Source organism: Ctenocephalides felis, unplaced genomic scaffold (genome assembly GCF_003426905.1).
Source record: "Ctenocephalides felis isolate EL2017-DRISC unplaced genomic scaffold, ASM342690v1 CF-g0.4_SCAFFOLD_01886, whole genome shotgun sequence".
NCBI lineage: Eukaryota > Metazoa > Arthropoda > Insecta > Siphonaptera > Pulicidae > Ctenocephalides > Ctenocephalides felis.
Window position 1 is genome coordinate 114,140,040 of NW_020538040.1, and position 11,957 is coordinate 114,151,996.

An 11,957-nucleotide genomic window follows, 5' to 3' on the forward strand; every position below is an offset into this window, starting at 1 on the left:
TAGCTGGAAGTGTTACTTCATATGGTACCGGAGAATTTTTGATGTTCATGGACTACTTATTTGATAGTGTCAATGGTTTATCAAAATTGCCATTGAATGGTAAACAATTTCGATGTGCAATTTCAAATAAATCCGGCTCACACTATATTTTGGCGTGAAGCCAAATTAGTTTTGAATTCAATGCAATTCATAAAAAGCAAGGGTTTAGTTAAAGTTTTAACTAAACCTCCTTGCATTAAAAATTGGATTAGAACGATAGAGGGTCTGAGCTACATTTGGCAGAAATTAAAAGTAGTTCAGGGTTTTAGTTACTTATGCACCAGAAATTTCAACCAAGATCCCTTGGAGAATTTTTTTGGTTGCATAAGGAGTCATGGGGCTTCGAATACTAATCCAAGTTGTTACTCTTTTGTGTCTGCCTTTAGAACTTTGCTTGTCAACAATTTATCATCTCGTCATTCACCTTCTGCTAATTGTGAAGTCAATGATACAACCGGGTTACTTGCCACATTTCGAGTGTTTTTGAATAATGAAGATGTCTTGGAAACTGACTCTCTGATCAATATGTCTATTGATGCAGAGCCGTTTCATTTCCAGGACATGTCATTGTACAGTAAAACTGCTAGCGCTTATGTTGCAGGATATTGTACTAAGAAACTTCTCGGAATAATAAGGAAATAGTGGATTTATTGGATATTAATTATGTTATTGCACAAGTAGTCCATCATTTAGAATATGGAAAGTTATCTAGTTCAGGTAACTTTTATTTTTAATTTAATTTTTATTAGTTTTATTTTGTAAATAGAAATACAAATTTTATCACTTTACTAATGATATTTTATATACAAATTATTATATAATTAATATGATAATTGATTCACATCATTACTATTCTAAATTTATCATAATAAAAATTTTATTTCAAAAATACACTGAAATTACATATTTTCTACAGTGTATGAACAATTATTTCCTTTACTTGGTATATTGGCCAGAGATTTTCCATGTGAAATGCGAGATCATGTTTTTAGAGTCCAGGTGCTACTTTATTCACAATTTGAAACGCAAACAAAAAATCTTGTAAATGTGAGTTACTATAATGATAATAAATATGTTTTATACTTGTTCAACTACTGCTGTGGTAAGATACAAAAATCAAGATAAAGATTAAACCAAAACAGATTATAATAAAAACCATAAGAAATTTTTCTAACTTATTTAATGTAGATTCTATTTTAGACCAAATTACGTATAATTCATGGCATATTAACAGCTTTTGAAAATATGTTTTGCACATTTGCACCAGACCCTGAAATAGATACAGAAGAATGTTTGAGATTATATAATATGATAAAAACTATGTCATATCCCGGTGATGTAAAATTTCGACCGGCTTTTAGAGGTGAAGTATTTCCATAAGTTATACTGCTTAACAACTGATTATTTTATATGTATTTATATTAATGATAAAAATCAACTTCCTTTCATCATAAGCTGCTTTGAGCCTTTTAACAAAGCATGGTAACTTAGTATCAGAGCACCTATACAAAGATTGTTTGTGGTGGCATAACACATTACAAAGCTGGTTAAAACTCTCTTGGGAGGATATTTCAATTGCTGTTCCTGCTATAGAAGTTTTTCACGTTCAAATTGCCAAAGTTTTATTGATAAAGAAGGAACTGAAAGTTTTACTGGTAAAAACTTATTATTTATTTTTGTTTATCATCAATTTTTTATGTTTTAATTGCAATTTATATTGTATTTGCACAGTTTTTTATAAATTTCTTCAAGACACAATTGCAAACAGAAAAAATTAAAACATATGAATTGAGAATAGTTATAAGAGGATTTGGAACATTTTCCTCGTGCTGTTCAGCACTATTATCTCAAGATGATATAATTCCTTTATACAATATCATTATCCAGCAAACAGAAGTTATGTATACATCTGAAACTCAGCACAAATCAATACAAAACTTACCAGAATACTTAGAATCCTTATCAATTATTATTTCTCATATGCCATCAATAAATAATGTTCATTTAAAGGCTTTACAAAATTTGATAGTGATTTTATTTCAAGAATTTCATCAATTATCAGGATCTCGTCATAATCTATGTATCGAATTTAATATCTTTCGACAAGTTTGACATCCAACCTGATTATTTGAATCAATGATCAAAAAACATTATTAAGAATTTGTTTTTGAGCATCATTTGATATTTCTAAGTCACTTTGAAGCCAAAGTCGATCACACACAAAACATACATAGCCAAAGCTATCATTTCTTACGCAGCGCAGATTTTTCCTTAGTTTCATTATTTATTTGCGATCATTTGCACTACAATTATTTATGGGGGACGGGATAAAATATTCTTCCGATCCTGACATTTTTATTAACTCACAAATTATACTGCTAACCCATGTCGCGCCTAAAGAAGTTTTACTTCAAAAAATGTTTAGAGACTACGAGCTAAAAACTCAAGTGAAAGTCGACACATTTTGTTTTGTTTTTGACATATGATTTGACATTTGATGTATTTTTTGTTTTGCTCGCAGAGCAAAAATCTAAATCACTAGATCGAATAATTGCGATAGCTGCGCTTACTAGCGTCGTAGTCTTCAACTTCACGTTGGCATTTTCGTTGCATTTGTACGGATTTACACCCATGTCGCGCCTAGAGAAGTTTTTACACCCATGTCGCGCCTAAAGAAGTTTTACTTCAAAAATTCATCATGGTATTCTATTGTACATCATACTTAGGGTTGATATAATTAATATGAAAGGTTTTAAATGTTGCAGTATTTGGCTTCCTACATAATTATACCTAATCAAGCTAATTTTAGTAGCCCTAAATTTATTGCCGTTCGAATATATTATTCAATTTTTGTCTTGTGCTAAAACTTTGACAGCAATATCAAAATAAAAATTTGAGGTTAAGTTACGACAGTAGCGACACTTATTTTGACAGCAGCCATTGGCAGCCATGCTCTGCTGCATGGCCGGTAATCTCCGAACAAATGTAGATTACCGTGTTTTGAAATGGATTGGTATTTGAATAGTTCGAAGGATGGCGCTACGATTTCCAATTTCATTGATCTAGCAGCGGCTTGATCTCTACATTGATTTGATCGGCCATTTTCTATAAGTTGTCAAGTTGTCATCGCGTATTGTAGTTGAGATTTTCTGTGATTGTTTTATATAATTATGTTTTGGTGAATACTTTTTTCATTTATTATTAAGTTAAAATGATAAAGTGTTATGTGCCAAATTGTTATAACCCCAAATATAATAAAAAAATGCACGTCTTTCCGGCATCTAATTATCAGGTATGTATATAATGATGTATTATGCATATAATGAATATGTATCATCACAATACTATTAAAATGTTATATATATATATATATATATATATATATATATATTTGTGTAAATATATATTATATATATATATATATTTGTGTGTAAAAATTTGTGTGTAAAAAGATGCTTTCAATTTGGATGCAGAGGGCGAATAATCTTTTAAGGGATGACCTAACTCTTCGGTTTGTGGCACAAATCAACGATAATTTGAAATCGAAACCAAATAGAAGTGTCTCCTTTACGGCAATAACAAAATAGTTCTCAAGTCACTGGAGAATGCTCTGATACAGAACCAGAAGACAAATCTGCAACTCCAAGGACAAAGCCAAGTAATTATAACTCTAAATACTTCAATAACATTTGCAAAGAAATATTAATAAATGAATCTTATATTCTTAGGAGATGGAAGCCTAAACAACTTGAAAAAGATTTTTGCAGCACCTCTAAGATTGTGAAGTGCAGGTTAAAAGTCACCTATTCTGACACCAGTTTTCCGAAAAGGTATTTTTTCATACTAATTGCAGCAAAAATATTTAATATGATAATTACAATATCTTCAATTAATATGATATAACAATATATTCAATAGAAGTCCTTGATGATAGCTGTAAATTGCCGCAGAATGCAATGATAAGGCGTAGGAGTGCCTTAACACCCAGAAGATGTATGATACATCAAATTTTGTTTCGGGATTAAAATGCAATGCAATAATTTAAAGAATAAATTCCAACAGAGTATACAATGTTCTGAGAAGTTTTCAAATATTCCGGAAACTTAAAATGTAAGGGCAAGAATTTTGATAATGTCTCAATTAAGAGAGCATACTCAAAGACCAGACAGTTTATAAAGCGCAAGGGTTTAGTTATAGTTTTAACTAAACATCCTTGCAATAAAAACTGGATTAAAACGATAGATAGATTTGAGCTACAATTGGTATAAATTAAAAGTAGTTCAGGGTTTTGGTTACTTACGTTTAAAAACACTTATACAGAAACTATTCAAAGATTTCGTCAAATATAACTTTGTTAATGATTGATTAGATAGCAAAATAACTATTAAATGGAGAGATAATAAACAAGAATGTCTCGTAAATGAATTTTAATCCTAGGAATTTAGTTTTATCTCAATTTGGATATCAATATATATATATTTTGTTTTTAGGATTATTTTGTTTGGAAAGTATTCATTCTTTTTTAAAAATGTGCTGTTCTTTTTATCCTTTTAAATTATTGCATTACTTGATAACATTACGCAAAAAAATTTTGCGAAGCTTCTCGCCCCAAAAAAAGGCCTTTTTTGACACTTTTTTTTTAAATAGCTGCTATTTTTTTCTTTCTTGCTTTTTTTCTTTTATTTTGGTAGGGAGACTGGAAACAAACTTCTTCTTCAACGTAATTTCTTTTTTTTTTGTTTCGGGCGATGCGCAACGGATTTATCTGTGGCACCGCAAAAGAGATCGTTTTTGCAAGACCGACTTTGGCGCCCCCTGGTTAAAAAATGACGGCGCAAAAAAAAAGAAGAAAATCACGTAATATTCTATGATTTTGTAATTTTTGTTTAAAAAAAACCGCATGTCTCTATGATAAATACATTTCGAGAAAAAACAAAAACAAATACCTTGCATTTTTTGTAACGAAAAAAGAACAACCCCCTTAATTAATAGTAGTCAGTTATTTCTGTTTAGTTTATAATTCTTCAAAAATATGTCTGTGATATATTTGAAAATATATTTTGTATTTCGTATGTTTTGTTCTTATTTCAAATATTTTTTTTCAGATTTTTGGGCTGTATTGATTTTATGTACAAATGTAGAAGTAATACCAGGGGTTAATTTACATACTGTATGTACTGCTACTGTATGTGCTGCCATGTAGTGATCTATTCGTAAATTAAAATGAGTGTAACGTCAAATGGCCCGAGATAGCGATCTATTTATGCTTATTTATCTATGTGTTGGTGAATGCCATGTTTGTACATCTGAACTAGAGATGGGCTTATCATATCCGAAGCCGGATCGACTCGGATTTAACTCCGCTTCAGGGAGGAGTTATATCCGCTTAACAACTCCACGACTCCGACAACTTTGAAACCGAAATACTCGACACAAATGCGTCGAGTGCGTTGCTTATGTATCTAAGGATTTGCCAAATCCCATTTTATTTTTTTAAATGAAAATTTATAAAAAAAATAAAATTAAAAAAATATTAATAAAATAATTTTTCTACAAAATTCACAAATAAATGACGAGTTGTAAAACTTTTCGGTCGACCACATGATCGACTCAACGACTCGTAATTTTAACAGTGTTGACCAAAGTAAAAACGCAAAACTTTCTTTTGATGAGAAAATAATTGATTTTTTGGAATAATTTTATATAAAAATAATGTATAAACTTTGTAATAAAAGCAAAACATTTATCATAAAATATTTTCATCAAATAATAATTCTTCTGCTTTCTAATTTTTCTTCTGCTATTTTCCATTCGATAATTAATATTATATCAGGTAGTTCGATTAGCATATTACTACTTTTATACAATTATATAATTGTGTAAAAGTAATAATATAATATAAATATTTTTTGCTGCTTAAATACATTGACGTCACTGATATATTTTACACTCTAAAAAGTATTGTTATTTCAGGCTATGGAAAAAACAGACTAAATGTGTCCAAATTCACGGCCAAAAATTGTCGTAGTTAGAAACATGACCCCTTTCTATTCAATAAATTATACATTGGAGTTATTCACACTTGAACACAATTTCATTGTTCTGTATCTTTGAAGTAATATTTTTGTATTTTCTGGAAAAAAACGTATACCTAAAAGGTCATAAAACTGCCTGTTTAGAAGACGAGAAAGTGACAGCTTCCTTAGTACCAGTATTCGCGCCAATCAAAGCATGCGGTTATATTGAGATATAAACAAAAAATCATCAGTCGAAAATCACATAATAAATAAAATCAATCAATACGTTATCAAAAAACATATTAAAATTATTGTAAATACACTTATAACTTGTTATTAACATAAAATAAATATTACTAGTTACAAATTATAGCATTTTACAATTGGTCCTTCAAAATTCAATCACAACAACCATTGAAAAAACAACCAGTTTAGGGAAGTCGGATATGACAAATCCGGCGAGACAACTCCACTCGGATTCACTCCGAGGTAGGAGTTGTATCTGAGTGATAACTCCGGAGTGAGTTACCCATCTCTTCTGAACTATTAGCAGATCCAATTGGCAGGGGTGAAGCTTCTTGGATTGCATCTAGAGATTACACTGGCCATTCGCTTTTGGTTCCGGGAAATGTATTTTTTGATCTATTTATTAAATGCAGTCAAGTACTTGATCATTTCATTAAATATTTATGTATTGATGATAAACTAAAGATCAAGTTACAAATATTATTAGAAAAACATGTATTATATAATTTTAATTTTCTTTGCCAAAAGCATAATTTAAAACAATTTTTTTTAGATTATTTTTTATTAACACTTGGAATAGAAGTGTTAATAGGTATCTCACAGGAAAGTATATAAATGAAAATGAGCAGGACCCGATAAAAATAATGGCTTTAGCTAAATATAAAAAAGTCTCAGATCTTATAGTGCTCGTTTGAGACACAAAAATCCAAATATTTTTTCGGTGAAAATTCATTAATTCGCTTTCTCATCATAATTGTTTATTTATTTTGTTTCCAATTTTTTATTGCTCTCATTTTTATTTAATATTTTTCTGATCAATATTCATTTAATGATATTTTCATTTTCCATTATAATTTTATTCATTTTTTCCAATCTTTTATGGCTCTCATTGTTATTTTGCTAAATATGTTTTTCTAATTTATTTATAATTGATTCCAGTTTTTGTCAATATTATAATATATGAAGTGGTTTCAGAGTATGATGCATTTTATAAATATTTCAAGTTTTACATCTTGTTACTTGCCGGCTGTGGTCTATGTAATTTCTATATCAATTCAAGGATTCTTTCTCTCGAAATGATAAATTGTTGAAAGTAATTTAAGGCAGATTTTTAATTTTTTTTTAATTTCATTTTTATTTATTTTATTTTATTTTTCTTTTGTTAATCTTTCTTTATAATTCAATTTTTAATTTTACTTTTATTTTATGTTTTTTTTTTTTTTTTTTTTTCTTTTATGGTCTGCATTGAATACATAACTATTTTATTGACACTATTAAATTACAGATTATTACTTCGCATCTTTGTGATATTCATGCTTTTATTTTTGTTTGATGAAAATGGTCTTGACATAAGTTTTGTCATTGTATTTAATAGGATTATTTTTAACATTAACAAATGTGAATAGACTTATAAAGCGATATCATACCTGATATTTTCATGTTTTTCTATTGAGGGTAAGGTTTATAATATTCTTCTCTAAATAACTTTAGCAACATCTCAATATAGAGTTTAAATTCAGGATATATTTACTACTGACCTTGGAAATGAAAAACATTGCTTTTACCTTTTAATTCATGAACAATTGCATGTGCATAAAACTTTCTTCTGTTCATAGTAAACACAATGTTGATACTTTTTGATCTTTTATGGCAATTTTGATGATAATGTTTTCATCATGATCATGACACGGTTGAATGTAATGTTTAAAAAACATTCATATAGAATCTATTCAAAGATTTCGCTAAATGCAGCTTTATTAATGATTGATTAGATAGCAAAATAATTATTAAATGCAGAGTTAATAAAGAAGAATGTCTCGTAAATGAATTTTAATCCTAGGAATTCAGTCTACTCTCAATTTTGATATCAATATATTTATATATATATTTATATATATATATATATATATATTATGCTCTTATGATTTTTTGTTTATGAAGTATTTGTACTTTTTAACAAGTTATTTGTTCTTTTTAACTTTTTAAATTTTTGCATTATTTGTGATTCCTTCTGAATTTGTTATTCCGAACTACACAATCTCTGTTATATATTACTGATCATTAAGTAATTCATATTGATCGTTCCTTATAAGTTTAACATTTTATTGTAAATGCTTCTACACAATCTCTGTGTAGTAGTTGCTATATATTATTGATCATTAAGTAATCCATATTGATCGTTCCTTATAAGTTTAACATTTTATTGTAAATGCTTCTACACAATTACTTATTGATCAATAAGTAATTCATATTGATCGTTCCTTATAAGTTTAACATTTTATTGTAAATGCTTCTACACAATCTCTGTGTAGTAGTTGCTATATATTATTGATCATTAAGTAATCCATATTGATCGTTCCTTATAAGTTTAACATTTTATTGTAAATGCTTCTACACAATTACTTATTGATCATTAAGTAATTCATATTGATCGTTCCTTATAAGTTTAACATTTTATTGTAAATGCTTCTACACAATATCTGTGTAGTAGTTGCTATATACGAGCATTAAGTAATCCATATTGATCGTTCCTTATAAGTTTAACATTTTATTGTAAATACTTCTACACAATTACTTATTGATCATTAAGTAATTCATATTGATCGTTCCTTATAAGTTTAACATTTTATTGTAAATGCTTCTACACAATCTCTGTGTAGTAGTTGCTATATATTATTGATCATTAAGTAATCCATATTGATCGTTCCTTATAACTTTAACATTTTATTGTAAATGCTTCTACACAATTACTTATTGATCAATAAGTAATTCATATTGATCGTTCCTTATAAGTTTAACATTTTATTGTAAATGCTTCTACACAATCTCTGTGTAGTAGTTGCTATATATTATTGATCATTAAGTAATCCATATTGATCGTTCCTTATAAGTTTAACATTTTATTGTAAATGCTTCTACACAATCTCTGTTTAGTAGTTGCTATATATTATTGATCATTAAGTAATTCATATTGATCGTTCCTTATAAGTTTAACATTTTATTGTAAATGCTTCTACACAATCTCTGTGTAGTAGTTGCTATATATTATTGATCATTAAGTAATTCATATTGATCGTTCCTTATAAGTTTAACATTTTATTGTAAATGCTTCTACACAATCTCTGTGTAGTAGTTGCTATATATTATTGATCATTAAGTAATTCATATTGATCGTTCCTTATAACTTTAACATTTTATTGTAAATGCTTCTACACAATCTCTGTGTAGTAGTTGCTATATATTATTGATCATTAAGTAATTCATATTGATCGTTCCTTATAACTTTAACATTTTATTGTAAATGCTTCTACACAATCTCTGTGTAGTAGTTGCTATATATTATTGATCATTAAGTAATCCATATTGATCGTTCCTTATAAGTTTAACATTTTATTGTAAATGCTTCTACACAATTACTTATTGATCATTAAGTATTTCATATTGATCGTTCCTTATAAGTTTAACATTTTATTGTAAATGCTTCTACACAATCTCTGTGTTTTAGTTGCTATATATTATTGATCATTAAGTAATTCATATTGATCATTCCTTGTAAATTTATCATACCATTGTGAATACTTTTTTTAGTTACTTATAATTGTAAAATTATAATACTTATTATTGTGTATATATTGATTATTACATTTATAAAAATTTTAATTGTTATGTAAAAATGTTTGTGATATATTTGAAAATATATTTTGTACTTCGTATATTTTTTTTCTCATTTCCAATATAAGAAATTATTTAGGTTTTCTTGTTTTGAATTACGTATGCGAACCATATCTAGGAATAATACCAGCGGTTGATTTATATACTGAACAAGTGCTGCCTCCTTTAAATCGCTAAAAATATTAAAATGGCGGTAATGTCAAATGGCCTCAGATAGCGATCTATTTATGTTTACTTATCTATGGCTATTATATTATATAATCAAACATGTCTAAAAGATAGAAGCCGATAACAAAACTTACATTAACACCCTTTTGATATCAAGTTCCTATAATCACTCATAGGTTGCGCAAGGAATTTATGCGCTGTTGAACAAAAACCGTGTAATAGGAAGTCCGTGTAGTCGGAGGGATGTCGGATTTTTAGCTCCATGTAGTATGGGAACCGTGTACCTAGAGTGCCGTGTAAAGCGAGGACCTACTGTATGTATGTTTTTGAATTATATTTTTTTAACTGTCAAATATATTTTTTCAAAAATCAAATCTTTTTTTCTCGAATTTTCCATAAATTTTGACATTTGTCATTTTAGTGTTGTTTTTTTTTTAGTCATTTTCTGTCAAAATTTTTAGAAATTTATAAAAAATATAAATTTATATTTTAAATTTACTTTTCAGAATTTCCTATAACCTAAGTTGGATATACATGCACAGGATGAGCCAATAAAATTTAAAATCGGTTCAGTAGTTTTTGGCGTCCATTGCGAACCAACATCGTGACACGAGGTTTATATATATATATATATATATATATATATATATAGAATTTTATGATATGAGTGGAACGAATATTAATTGTTTAATATGAACAAAACAGCACTCAGATTTGTTTAACACAACTTTATTTTATGATTACAGACGTTTCGAGACCATGGTGTGTCTCATCTTCAGTGTAATTTCAAAAACAGTTACTTATATACTACACATTCTTTAATAATTTATTTAAATTTCATTTAATTTTTGGTATACAAAAAACACCAACTATTCCTTGCAATGCTTGACACAGTACTAAAGAAACATATAACACTTACAGAAATATTCTAAACAAATTTGAAGTACTTATCTAGATGGAGACAGAATGGGTATCATATAATGTAAAAAAAAGGAGTGCTATCGCATACAAAAATCGATAAAAATGAAAAAACAAATTAATTTATTGAAAAGAATAAGATAAATGAAAAAATTTATAAATTATTAATGATGTTTATATATGTGTCATGTAAAATATTTGTGTCGGTTCTTAGATTTATGCTATTGTTAGTCCGAACTATTAACATTGATTCTGCCATGCTCCGTTTAAATAAGTCTTTCTCATGGAATAAAATTGGGGATTGTCAAAATCAAACTTATGGTTGTTGATATTAGCATGATCCACAAGTGTACTTTTAAATTTTTTGTTATCTATTTTTTCACATTGTAATTCATGTTGCCTGAGTCTCTTTTCTAAGTTCTGGCAGGTCTGGCCAATATAAGAGCAATTACAATCCAAACAATTTACTTTATAAACTATATCTTTTTTTTTTTTTAATGGAGTTTCATCTTTAATTTTGGAATATAAAATTTTTAATTGTTTTAATGAAGAAAAAGTAATACGAATATTGTGTTTTTTGAAAAGTCTTTTTGATAATTGGTTAAAATTATTGTCAAGATATGGAAAATTAATGAAAAAAGTTTTTTCAGGAACACTTGTTTTGCCAGGCTCTTCCGGTTTCTTATCAAAAGATTCAAGTAATTTTGCGACTCTATTTTAATAATTGGACAAATTAACTTATATGGAAAATTATTGCCAAGTAGGATCGTTTTAACTAATTTTATGTTTGTATCATAAAACAGAGGATCAGATAATAAATAGCGTGATCTACAAGATTTAGAATGGTAGAAATTTTTATATTGAGAGGAACATGCGAATTAAAATTAATGTATCCAC